Here is a 12,859-nt window from a genome sequence, read left to right as displayed (position 1 = left end):
TATTTATATCGTGACAAATGACACCGAATTATCATGATTGTGAGAAATAAGCGAGATATACGGCAGCAGGGATGAGCCGCGCTCGCCTCATCGCAAATAACGCCCCCTTTACGAGCCAGATGCAAGCTGCATGGAATAAAATGAGGGGAAACGCAAACAAGCACGATAGACAAATAAATAAATAATAACAAATAACAACTGGGTGTCGACGAAGTGTGGGAAAGCTTTGCACAGAACCTCCACATCGCATCACAACATAGCAGGAAGCGTCTGAGGCGACTCATGGTCACCTATAGAGTTCACCGGAGGGTACCACTGCACTAAACCACACGGGGGTCTCCGAGCTGCACATTCAGCCCGGCGCAAAGATGGTTCAGGCGTTCAGAGCGCTTCAAAAAAAAAAAAAAAAAAAATATATATATATATATATTAAAAAATAATAGAAAGGCTGAAACCAAACAGAGAATAACAATCCCGCTACGATGCAATTTGCAACAGTTTAAGCTTATAACATGAAGAAAAAAAAAACAATGCAGCTTGACAAAGTTAACACAAACAACAGCAGCACGTTGGCACGCGTCAAGAGTTCGTCACGACCGTAAACCACACAGAGTTCAAACAGTCTTTAATGAGTTTGGCTGCTGGTAAATTTAGCAAAAAAAGAGGAGGAATTCAAATTGGGGGAAAAAAAGAACTTACCTTGTTTCTTTTCTTTATTTTTTTTCCCAATAACCTTTCAGGTGCAATACTCCACCCGCCCCCCTCCCCCCAAAACAACCCTCAGCCTCCCCCCTCCTCCCCCCTGGACCTGCAACTTACTGTACCGAGGTGGAGGCCGGGTCACGATCTGGATCTCGGACCCTTTAACTCTCTCTCTGTCTGTCTGCCTGCCTGTCTGCCCCCCCCCCCCCCCCAACCCTATTTTTTGAAATATTTTTTTCCTTTTTGTGTGTGTGTCTATCAGGTTGGATCCCGAAGCAACACATATCTTCCCCCCACACCCACCTCACCCCCAACCCCCTCCTCTCTCTCTCTCTCTCTCTCTCTCTCTCTCTCTCTCTCTCTCTCTCTCTCTCTCTCTCCATCCACACCGCCCCACTATCACTGATGAAACTCGTCTGCATTCAAGTTGGCTGCCAGCATGCCAGCAAGCAGCAGCAGGGCTCACACTAAAAACAAGCTCAGGAGTGAGGGGGGGGGGGGGGGGTATTCGGATAGAATAGAATAGGAGTTAGGTGTTAGTGCAAAAGCCCACCTCAGATCCAGACCCTTACCCCCCCACACCCACCTTTTCCATCCCACCATGCCCCACCTCCCCCTCCCCATTACACCCCCCTCTCGGTGTGGGTATTTTTAAATTCTCTAAAATTTTTTTTTTATTTTTTTTTATTGGGTGGTCTTTTCATTTGCAACCCAGTCAGTCACGATTCTCCCCCACCGTCTGCACTGCACAGTGACTGCCTCTCCTGACGCAGCCAACGCGCACATTACTCACTTTAGCAGTCACGACTCTGGAATCCGTGTTGTTTCCACCGAAATTACACGCTCGGTATTGAATTATTGAGCAAGATCTGGTCCCTCGAGTCGGTATTTGCACGTTTTGACCGACGGAGTATTACAGGGTTGTTGTTTTTTTTTTGGTTGTGTGTGTATGTGTGTATTCGGAGAGGTGGAGCGATGTATCGCAGGTGAACGGGATTTTGCATGACAAAGACAGGTGGTTGGTGTGCTGTTTTCTTTTTTCCATCCATCTGTGGCACGGTAGCCTCGTAGCCTGCATGCAAAAAAACGGCAAATGTGGCCAAAGTCAGAGTGGGATCGGAGTGAGAGGCGCTTCTTGTGTCCCAGTCGGGCTACAGAAGTGTGCAGACGCCTGTAGCATCTTCTTCATCTCCCCGTTCCGCGTCGCTAATTCAACACTGATACCTTAATTGAAACGGGTGATGCCTTCAAACTCTTTCACGGAGTGGAGGCCGTGATAGCGACGCTCCTTTCGGCTCGTGTGCGCCCTCCTCCAGCTAGGATGCAAAGTTACTGTGAGGAGAGCTCTTAAACCGAAAACACATAACAGCAGTGAAGCCAGGCGCGTCTTGCTGCACTCAAACACAGAACATCTCAACTACTTTTACCACTTCTTCGTCGCAAACTTGCAAGCGGCTGCGCAGCTTCTGATCGTTTTAACGCCACGGCGGCGTTGGATGGGTAAAGAAATCAAACTGTTTCCTTCGTAAGCTGGACATGACGGGGCTGATGTGAGCAGAAAAAGAGCTCGTCCAAGTCGGTCCGGCTACTGCCTCTTTTCTCCCTCTCTCTATTTTCCCCCATCTCTCCCTCTCTCTGTCTGTCTGCCTATGATATCCGATGAGGCCGTTCAAACTATGCAGGCGGGAAAAGCTCTGTTGTAACATTTCTCTCCGTGCCAAATGTCTTCCATCAGTGGGCGAAGGCAAGTTAAAGGAGGCGGGGGTGCTTCAGCATTGTCGCCTCGGGAAGGAGGATTCACTCAGTGTAGATGCTGCTGGGTTCCAAACAGGAGTAAATAAGGCTTTTGGCTGCCAGGAACAACACCAACCAGCCCCGCGCGCACGCACGCATACACACACGCGCGCGCAGGCAAACACACCAGCAACAGCCCACTACTGCCACTTGGTGTGGTTTCAGCACCATTGCTGCTGGACAGCTCCCGGGTTTCCCCATGCGGTGCGCCTAGTCTCTGCTGCAGCAACAGCTCCTTCACTTCACTCCCTCCTCTCCTCCTCGTCCTCCTCCACCGCCGCTTTTTCTGTCAGAACGACTCCTCTTAAAAAAAAGAAAACGGGGGGAGGGAAAGGCGTCCTTTAGCGCTCATCAGAGAAGGGTTCCCCTCGCTTTCGCGGTTAAGCATAGAGATGGGAGGGAAAAAAATAAATATGTGATAGAGACTCAACAGCGCCAACAGACAAAGGGAGTTTTTGCACTTGCTTATTTACTAAACGGGGTGATTCCTACTCTGCAGGAAGGGTTGCTTCGGCTCTACAGTCAAACATGGCTCGTAGATCATGCCAATAAAATCCATGCTTACGACCGGGAGCCGAGTGTTTTTGCGTGCATGAGACAGAGGGAGGGAGGCAGAATTGGGAAAAGAGAAACAGCACAGGCACTCGGCGGCATGCACTACCACACAGACTACACAAAAGTACACGGAATTAAACGTTATTGTATTTGCAAATGTCTCACTCACCGTAGCGCAGGCACGTCCTTGTTCTAAACTGCAGAAAGAGAAACACAGAGAGAGGTTGAGATTTTAGTGAAAATGCCGCAACAAGAGTCTGGGAGAAATGCAACAGATTAAGTCCTCCATTTGTTATTATGCAGGCTTACAGTGGCACGTCCAAGTTTGCTCAGGATCGCCTCCTTTTTTATACAAGTGATACCCGTCTGTCTATTTCTGGCGTACGATCAAAACTATGATGCTATTTTTAGGCCACAGTACGAGGAAGGGAAAAAAAACACTCACAAAAGGCATCGCTTAGGATCGTTACGTGAAGTGCATGTAATGTAAATTAATTTTGCCTCTCCAACTCTGCACAAGAGCCCCGATTCCCCTCTGTTGCATCATTGCAGTGATTTTTTTTTTAAACCCAATGTGGCTTCAACAGCACCACCACGTCCTCCTCCAGCCTTAAAAACACGCTACTTTCTCCCTCAACAACTAAGACCTGGAACTCGTCGACGCTGCCATTATCATCGACAATATTTGATGTCTTGTCGCCCTCTTCAGAAGCTTCTGGTCCAAGAGTCACTTCAGCAGCTGAAACTCAGGAAGGCTAAATAGGTCCAAATACTGATGAACACGGACTACCCGGCGCTCCCTGAGGGATTTTCTTTTTTCTCTTAGTCGACGGAGCACTGTAAAATTTAGTAATTAGGCTTTGCTGACGAGAAGAGGAAAAATAATAAATAAAAAGCCATTTTTTTGTTGAAGGGTTGCGTCAGTTACTAGGCATTGACGTCACGTTTAGATTCTCTCACTTTACAGCCCGGAGAGTCTGATTAAAGACGGCCGCTCTGTGATCGGCGCTGCGAAAATGCGCCGTGGAAAGGAAAAAAAAGAGTGACAGAACAGGAGAACATAAAGGTGGACAGTGTGGTGTGGACTCGTGAAAAACAGCAGCTTTGGAGCAGGTTATCTCCTGGTAACAACCCTCCTCTAACGCTGGAGCATCTGGGTTTCCAGCCAACCTCCCCCCTCCCTCTCCTGTCTCTATATATCCCCCCACCAAGTGTTGGTGCTGTTTTGGTCTTGGATAATTTATATCCCAGCATCCAGTGCATTTGGCGGGTAAAACACTATCTCTAAGCCGAGGGAGAGGAAAACACAGCGAGCTGAGCCGCTGCCTCCTCCGTCTTCTATATTCACCGGTCGTGCCCACGCACCAGACCCCGCTCACCCACGGAATAGACCCACGGGGAGCGCACAATTGTCCATGTAAAAGCGCACAAATAAACCTCCCTCCACAGCATTGCTCTGTCTCCCACCCCACCTTCACCCTCCTTCGATATCTATAACACCTTATACTGTAAGACCCTCTCCACACACCCCACGTCTTCCATCTGCACTCATGCCGCGTGGGCATTCACGAGACTTTACGCGATGGGACGGGGTGGGCTGAGGTGGATGGTACCGGTGGTTTGGAAATGGAGGTAGTGAGTATCCACTGAGTGGCAGTCTAGAAAAGTCTGAGAAGGGAAAAGGGCTGCGCCCGTCACATCGGTTTGTGCTATTTTTATCCCTGCCTGTAGGCCAACTGTATGTCCGTGACTGCTGGCGAGTGCATGTATAGGGACACAGTGAGAGAGCAGATTCAGCGTGTCCTCTGCACCCAGATAACAAGTAGTCAGAATAATCAGGAAAAAATGAGCAAAACCGTCTGCTTTATGCCTGGGTACTTAAAAATTTCTTAACGCCTGGCTCTTTTTTTCCGCTCAAAAATCAAGCAGAATTATGACACAACAGTAAAATCTGCCATCTGCTCTACACAAAACCACCGTCACCAGCTACACTGCATGCACAAACACGCATGGACACACACATAGTTCCCAGTAGTCCACAATCATTCAATCAAACAGGGAGCAGTATCAATGGAAGATGCAGCCAAGGTTCCTCAGTGCAGTGGCTCCACATCACCACATGGTGTCGACAGACTCAGCCAGAGATCCTCCAGCTTCTACCCGCTTAGAACACCCCCCCACCCCGATGCACTCCTGACTCCAGCAAGTTGCAAACCACAGCAGACTTCTGCTTTTTCTTTTTTTTGTGTGTGTGTGAAACGTTTGTCCGACTTCATTTCACAACGAGAAGCTACAGAACAAGCTGCAGTTCTCACTGACACAACTAACTCTGGAGGTATCTTCTTAAAAATAACAAACCAAAAAACCCGAATCTGTCGCTGCAATAAACTAAAGCCAGAATAAATACCTCACGGGGATCACACACTCACAGTGTTGCCTTACAAAGCACCTACAGTTCTGTGCAATAGTTTTAAACTCTCGAGATGATTAAATTTTTACCTTTCTAGTGATTTCATCGAGGAGGCCTGTGGTCCCAAACTCATTTTGCAGGATGTCCAAGTATACACCCAGGGTCATAAAGAAGATTTTCAGCAACAAAAGGAACAAGGAGTCTTGCAGCAGATGGTGTGAACCCCACAGACCCCCGACCTAAACATATTCTGGGATTATATGAATAAACAGAAAACACTGAGCCTAAATCCACAGAACAACAAGAAGTTCTAAAAAATTACCTGGACCAAATTGGTAGCCTGGAAAAAAAAAATCTGTGCAAAGGTATTAAAAAGACCAAATATAGATCTGGTTCTTTTTCTTTTTACAGTGTTTTTTTTTTCGTTTTTTTTTTAAATAAAATAATTGACAAACAATTTGTGATGGTCTTTTAAAGCATCCTCGTTTTACTTTAGTGACTGCTGCACAGTACTCTACATCTTCAACATTGATTTTTAGAATATGTATGTTGAAACAAACATCAGGCAGATTTAGCTCTGTGAGGTGTGTTGAACTCGAGAACATGTGCTGGCTGCTGTCCATGGTGCTGGACCAGGAGGTGTTTAATGCTGAGCAGCTCTGTAGTCACTTTCCTCACACATACCCAGAGTCATTCACACAACAGAATTAAAGGCAGCTGATATGGACTGTTGTGTTGCTTCAGAGGCACTTTGAGAACATGCAGGATTGAAAATGCAGTTGTACTGCTGCCGTGGAAAAGAAGGTAACTGACAACACGCGTGGACTGACGCAAGTCTGCTGCGGAAAGTTGTTTACAAGTGGAGAACTAAAGTCGCCTCAGCACTAAGCTCAGCTTTGTTTGTGACAAATTGAGTGAGGCCCTATAACTCTCTCTCTCTCACTCTCAGGACAGGGGAAACTGCGCAGCCAAAACAGTAAAATAACACATCTTGCTACAGATATTACACACACAAGAAACAGGGTCAGAAGAGAACAGATTTTGCCAAAAGTTCCCCTCTTTCCTTCACTCTCCTGGTTGTTACTAGGCATCTCAGCAGCGCAGGCAGCCTCAAGCAGAGGATCCCCAACACGTGAACACTCCTACGCATTACCGCAAGCCCGCTCTCTTTGAGCGTCTCCAAAATCCCATCCTCTGTTAGTATGCATACAACCAAAACCTTTCCAGAATACAGTTCCACTGCTATGTTTACAGCCTATTCTGAGCTCTTCCCTAAGTTAGCAGGTGCACAAACACCGGCATGCCTGGTGAGTAAAGTCTCCCTGGATGTGTCTGTGCAGCACAAAAGCATCAGTTAGAATCTACAGGAGGCAATCACGATTGTGAGCAAAACTGTGAGCCAAAACGCACAGACACGAGCTCTGAATGACCGACACTTTACATTGTGTCAAAAAGATGTATTTCACTAGAAACAGCGTGTAATGAGACGCTGGACGGTGATCCCCACCACTACTCTCCGGCTCATGACAGTGATGAACACTTCGTCCTCAGATCAACCGGTAGGCTAATCACCGGAGCCCCGAGTCCCAGAATATCTACGCATGGTCTAACCGCAAACTTCCCCGACAGCTGCTTCTGGGTCACGATGCGCGCCAGCTACAAAAGAAGGCACTTACCTTTTTGATTTTGATTTTTTTTTCTCTTTTTTAAAAACTCTTTTTAAAGAAAGGATTTGTGCAGGCTGAGACAGATAGAGACAGAGCAAAGCAGGGCAGCCTACAGTCTCTCCGCCTGCGTCAGGATGGAGAAAGCAGGTCAGTCCGATGTGCGTCGTCTCTCTGTTCTGTCGGAGAGTAAAATATTTGGTGTTGCCATTCAGGATTCAGGGAGCCGGCTCAAAAGGAAGGTGGGTTGGTTGGGTGGTGTTGGGAGGGGTGAAGGGTTTAGGAGTGGAAAGGTGGCGGTGGTGGCTGGAGAGGAGGGGGGAGATTTACAAATGTGAGGCTGCTGACAGAAAGAGCCCGCCAAATCAGGGGGACTTTACGCATTTGGGGAGGCGCGCAGCACGATTCACCTCACAGCTTAGACTCTCTCTCTCTCTCTCTTTTCCCCTCACTGTCTGTGTGTGTGTGTGTGTGTGTGTGTGTGTGTGTGTGTGTGTGTGTGTGTGTGTGTGTGTGCGCGTGAATGACTTCCAGACAGAGACGGAAAGCATGAATGGGGCAGGAGAAGCGCGACTGAGAGTCCACGCTATTATTGGAATTCACACACGAAAAGAGAAATGTCCGGGAGCAGAGAAACATTCATGTCACAACACTGGAAAGGGCTCTGGGTGTCTCGACGACGAGATCTGCAATCATCTCTCTTTTCTCTGTGTGTTTGGCTCTCTCTCCGTCTCTCTCTCTCTCTCCAGTCCTCTTCTCTAGCAGTGTGCTATTGACCTGCATTGACGTCATTGCATCATTAGGTATCCCTTAGAAACACTGACTTTCAAAAATAGTATCAAATTAATTCAGCTGGCAAGAAGAGAGGGGTGGGGCTTATGAGTGTTTGGGGTGACGGGGGTTTGTGGGTAGATGTGGATGAGATGTGGTAGCATGTTTTATTCGGAGATTTTCACCCCCATTCACCACCATTTCCAAGCGGACTGGGGCGGAGAGCTGAACCAGACACATCGATATCTGAGGCCTAAACACTTTGTGCTCCATGTGGAGTCCCACTGGAGAGGGAGCAGCACAATAATAACATAAATTCTAACTGAATTCCACATGTGAGTATTAGTCATTGTTGCCAAAAATAAGAGAGAGAGAGAGAGAGAGAGAGAGAGAGAGAGAGAGAGAGCATAAATAAAGCACACATTTATTAAGGTAACCATGAAAATAATAGCTTTAGTAATTGTGTCAAACAGGCAAAAACAGAGTTATCTCTTTCTGTTTCTGCCTCTTTGGCTCTTCCAATCTAAAAATATCCTCCAGGTTATGACAAACTTGTAATGACTTGTGACTGACCTTTGATTTTCACACATACATAGACAATAACAGAACCCAGCCTTGGTCCCAAGTAAATGATTGAAATATGTTATCGCTGTTGCTTTAGAACATTTTGATGCCATTTGAAAAGGCTGATTTTGGTTAAAAATTAATGTTAATTGTGAGTCACAGAAGACTGGAGTATATTAGCAACACTACCAGCAAGGGGATTACTGGGGTAAACACAAAATCAAGCACAATTATCTTTAGATGCCGCTCCTTAGTGACTGAACACCTAAAGAAGTTTTAGTTTGAGAAAATAGTGGCTGGGCCATTCTCTGTGGATAAAGTGGGTTAGGATTTCCCATCTCTGTGTATTGGGGTTTGCCTGCAGGAGCTGTTCATGGTGCTGAAATGTCATTTCAAGTTGTAAATCCTTTAAATTTGACTGGTTTCTCTACTATTTTATTTTTAATTATAGTCCACATTTTTACTCGTCTATCTTGTTTGTAAAGTATCTTTTTGAAAACAGCTCTGAAGAGTGGCCTTTGTAAAATGATTGAACTGTTATTTTGTCAGGCCTCTGACTCATCTGCAGGAAAGGAAAATTTTATGACTGATAATGAACTCAGTATTAACAGGTTATGTGCTGTGTTACAGAAATGATGCACATCACATGCAACATTATACCCATAGACTACATATATGAAGCTTTTGATTGGGGATTTCAGCACAGAAACAGGTTGAATATATCAAATGAGGTTTAAATACATGAACATTAATGTGTGAAGGAGCTTGCAAATTATTGTTTTACAGTAGAAGAATTCCCTGTCTGAACTTTGAGTGGAGGTGTTATTTTACAAACACATATTGCTGTAAAAGGTGATTTGGGAGGAAATTTTCTGAACACTGGATGTGAGTTTGTCAGCACTTACCACTCAGTGGAGCTCTAACAAATGCTGTCCTGTCCTGAATGTCGACCAACCTGTGGAGTTCAGAAAGCAGAAAAAGATTCTTAATCAGCATCAGAAAATCCAGTGTGCATTTTATACTTAATAGTCTCCCGTCTGGTGACACCTATTTCAACAAGGGTGAAAAGCAACCTTTGGTAGAACAATAGGCTGTTATCTTCATATCCATAATGCATGAACAACACCAGTAATTTCCATCTTTAATTAAATACAACTATGGACTTATTGTTTCGGAAAGTAACTGCCTGCACCGTTCTCCAAGACACACATTGTCGATGACGCATGCATGGCTACAAAACACACATACATACACTTACATGCAGATGCTGGCTACTGATTTGGAACCTGTCCACCTGTTTATGAATTTTTAGACCCACAGCTCCTTTGAAAAGTTGCCCAGCCTACTTTAGTCACCCGGTTGCCTTATTTTTCCAGGCCTGCAGGAAGAGAATGTGTCTGTACGTGTGATAAATGAAGAGACAAAGAAGAAAAGAGTGAAGGAGAGAGAATGATAACATACGGAGAGGGAGGGCGAGAGGCAAGCTGAGAGACTGGCAAAAATAATTCACCATTAGGACTGAATTAGGTCTTATGATTCATCCTCTTGAACTGAGAAGCACACATTTCAAATGTTGTAGGATGCTCACGTCTAGTAGCCATTTAGCGCTACACCTTTCAGGTTTTTACACCAAACATACTATAAAAAGGGTGTAAATGCTGTCTGGGCGGAGAAAGTGGAATTTGTGATCAACAGAAGAGAACAAAGATTATCTCTCTGTTCAAATACATTAATGAGCCAATACTTGGCTTGGGTTATTGTATAATTTAGTTGTTTGTTTTTTTTAAAGGTGGTACATTGGGTCAGAGGGTGTCATTCCAGGCCTCAAGCAGCCATCTAAGCTTGTTGAAATGCCCTTAAGAAACGCCCTGCAGCTGACCTCTGGCATCTGTGTGAATGGAAAGTTTTTAATTAATAAAGGAGTCATAGGAAATCATTTTTAAAGCAGAACACTAGCAAGTAACCAAGCACTGTTGCAGGTACAGGGTGTGGGACTGGAGATGTGTGATCACAGGACATGGTGGGGGAACCACATGGGGAGAAATGTATCATAGAAGACGTCATCAGCACCAGTGGAAGTCACGCAGCATTCAGGGGTCAGTGCCAAGGCTGACGACAGAGTTAGAGAGGCAGAGAGTGATCCTGGGTGTGACTAAGACACTCCAACCATGGAAAAACAGCATGCTTTCCTCTCCTCCTCCATAATAACATAAACACACGAGTCAGGCTGTTTGAGAGGAAATGTTAGTCTTGATAACAAAATGAAAATATCGCTCCCCCCCACAGTCTATTGAGCTTCAACCCTCCGCCTTGCTCCTTTTTGTAAGCACGTCAATTCAACAATAATACCTTACAAAACATTTGCCTTGGGTGTATGATGGCCCCCACCTTTTCCACTTGGATCTCTGCTTATGTGTGTATGTGGGAGTGCGTCTGTTGTATACACACACAGGTCCTTTTAATTTGTTTGATGTCCCCTCCCATTTGCCTTGTGGCTTTCTATTCTGACTCGAAGGCTGCATCTTTCTAGGAAACAGTGGGTGTTTTGGTCTGATGTTTACTATTGGGCCCCAGAGAATGAGGGCAAGCACTGAAAATAGAGGGATTCTAGGAATCTATCGCCGGGGCGATGCTTTCACGTACCAAACCATTACAACTAAAGAAATCCCAGAGAAGGGAAAAATAGTAGTGGTGTCTCGTTATTGTGGGCTTTTTGAAACAGTGCTCCTATGTTTCCTCACTTTCTGGCTTAACAAACAACTTTGTGTGATGAAAAAAGAAGAAAATCGAAAAGTCAAATATAGAAATCCCAATGTAAGTAGAGGTAAATCAGACAGATCTTGGAAATTTCTGCCGCATTTCCATGCATTGTAGATTTGATTTTGTAAAATATGCAAATAACTATAAAGCTATACGAATAATCAAAGACAAGCTGGAAAAGACAGTCTTAAAGTCTAGAAGAACCGTCGCCATGTTTACTAACCATTTTTGTTGAGAGTGTGTACAGAGGGATGGCTGGCCAGGTTTTGTTTGAATTTCAAGCCCAGATTAAGGAACCCTGCGCCCTCTCCTCCTCCCCTCCCGTCCACCTATTTATTTTTCCATCTCTCCTGCCTAAATGATGTCAATGGAAGCAGAGCTGTAGTGCTATTTATAGAACTACCCCCCAACACGCGCGCGCGCGCGCGCGCACACACACACACACGCAAACACACACACACACACACACACACACACACACACACACACACACACACACCACACACACACACACACACACACACACACACACACACACACACACACACACACGCGGGCTGACCATCCTCAGCATCACGCGTGTGTGTACTGTATGTGTTTGTTCTCCATCCCTGGTTATTGGCCGTGCAGCCGTACTTCCCTCCGCTGGAAGAAAAAAAAAAGAAAGAGAAGAGAAAAGAGAAGCCATTGAGAGAAGCGATGTGCGCCCCTTGCGTTCTTCTTCCACTTCTGTTCTTCATTCACTCATTTCGTGCAGTCATTCATTCATTCATCCCTTTCCCCACTCACTCATTCACACAATTCTTCCCGCAGAGCCTGTGAATGGACGGACAAAAAAAAAAAAGAAAAAAAGAAGGTTGAATGCGGGAAGCCACCTGTTCAGATGGTGCACTATTTGCTGCTGTTATTCTTGTTTTTCGTAAAATGTTATTTATTTGTTGTCATACAGTTCGAATCACCAAACTTGTGCGCGTGTGCGTGCTCGTGCGTGTATCTTGGGGGGGGGGGGGGGGGCCCGCATGCCAAGTCTCACGGGACAACAGAGTACACAATGTTCCCTGGGTATGAGTTTTGGGAGCTGTATGCATAGACCAAATACTCCCTCTCTCTCCACGAGTCGTTCTGTCTCTTGACATTCACATGCTAGATTACGTAACGTAGTTGGAGGAGGGTGTGTGTGTGTGTGTGTGTGTGTGTGTGTGTGTGTGTGTGTGTGTGTGTGTGTGTGTGTGTGTGTGTGTGTGTGTGTGTGTGGTGTGTGTGTGTGTGTGTGTGTGTGTGTGTGTGTGTGTTGGGGGGGGGTTAGGGGGTGTTTAAAGTCTCCTTCCATCACAAATAAATACACGCTTTGCTGCACAAGCGTCTTCGATTGAGAAGAACTCATGAGTTATGTTTTTTTAGACTATCTTCTATTTCTGAAAGGCGGCCGTGATAAAAATAAACTGCTCCCCTCCTCCCCCCGCCTAAAATCTATCATCCACCTCCATCCGCTCGCTGAGAGATTCAGAAAAGCTGAATTTCAAACCCGTCCTTCATCAACGGGATTGTGAGAATATATGAGGGGAAAACGGCGGATGATGCGGTTGATCATCAGTGTAGGTTTTTTTTTTATTTTTTTAATCGCTTTATGGGCGGTGTG

The 12,859-nt window shown here is 45.7% G+C and overlaps 1 long non-coding RNA gene across 9 annotated transcripts in view; it reads right to left on the bottom strand.

Annotated features, from left to right (window-relative positions):
* Positions 1 to 12,859, bottom strand: part of LOC111567884 (uncharacterized) — a 60,837-nt gene that overhangs the window by 45,430 nt on the left and 2,548 nt on the right. For 2 of the 9 annotated variants that reach the window (XR_008601215.1, XR_008601221.1), the window contains exons 1-2: positions 7,138 to 7,569; positions 3,221 to 3,248 (exon numbers count right to left, since the gene is read on the bottom strand). This is a non-coding gene — a long non-coding RNA (uncharacterized LOC111567884). The other 7 variants (XR_008601217.1, XR_008601216.1, XR_008601219.1 and 4 more) reach the window with 7 other exon arrangements.

This window comes from Amphiprion ocellaris, chromosome 3 (assembly GCF_022539595.1).
Source record: "Amphiprion ocellaris isolate individual 3 ecotype Okinawa chromosome 3, ASM2253959v1, whole genome shotgun sequence".
Lineage (NCBI taxonomy): Eukaryota > Metazoa > Chordata > Actinopteri > Pomacentridae > Amphiprion > Amphiprion ocellaris.
Note: the sequence above shows the minus strand (reverse complement) of the source record. Positions and strands in the feature narration are given on the sequence as shown.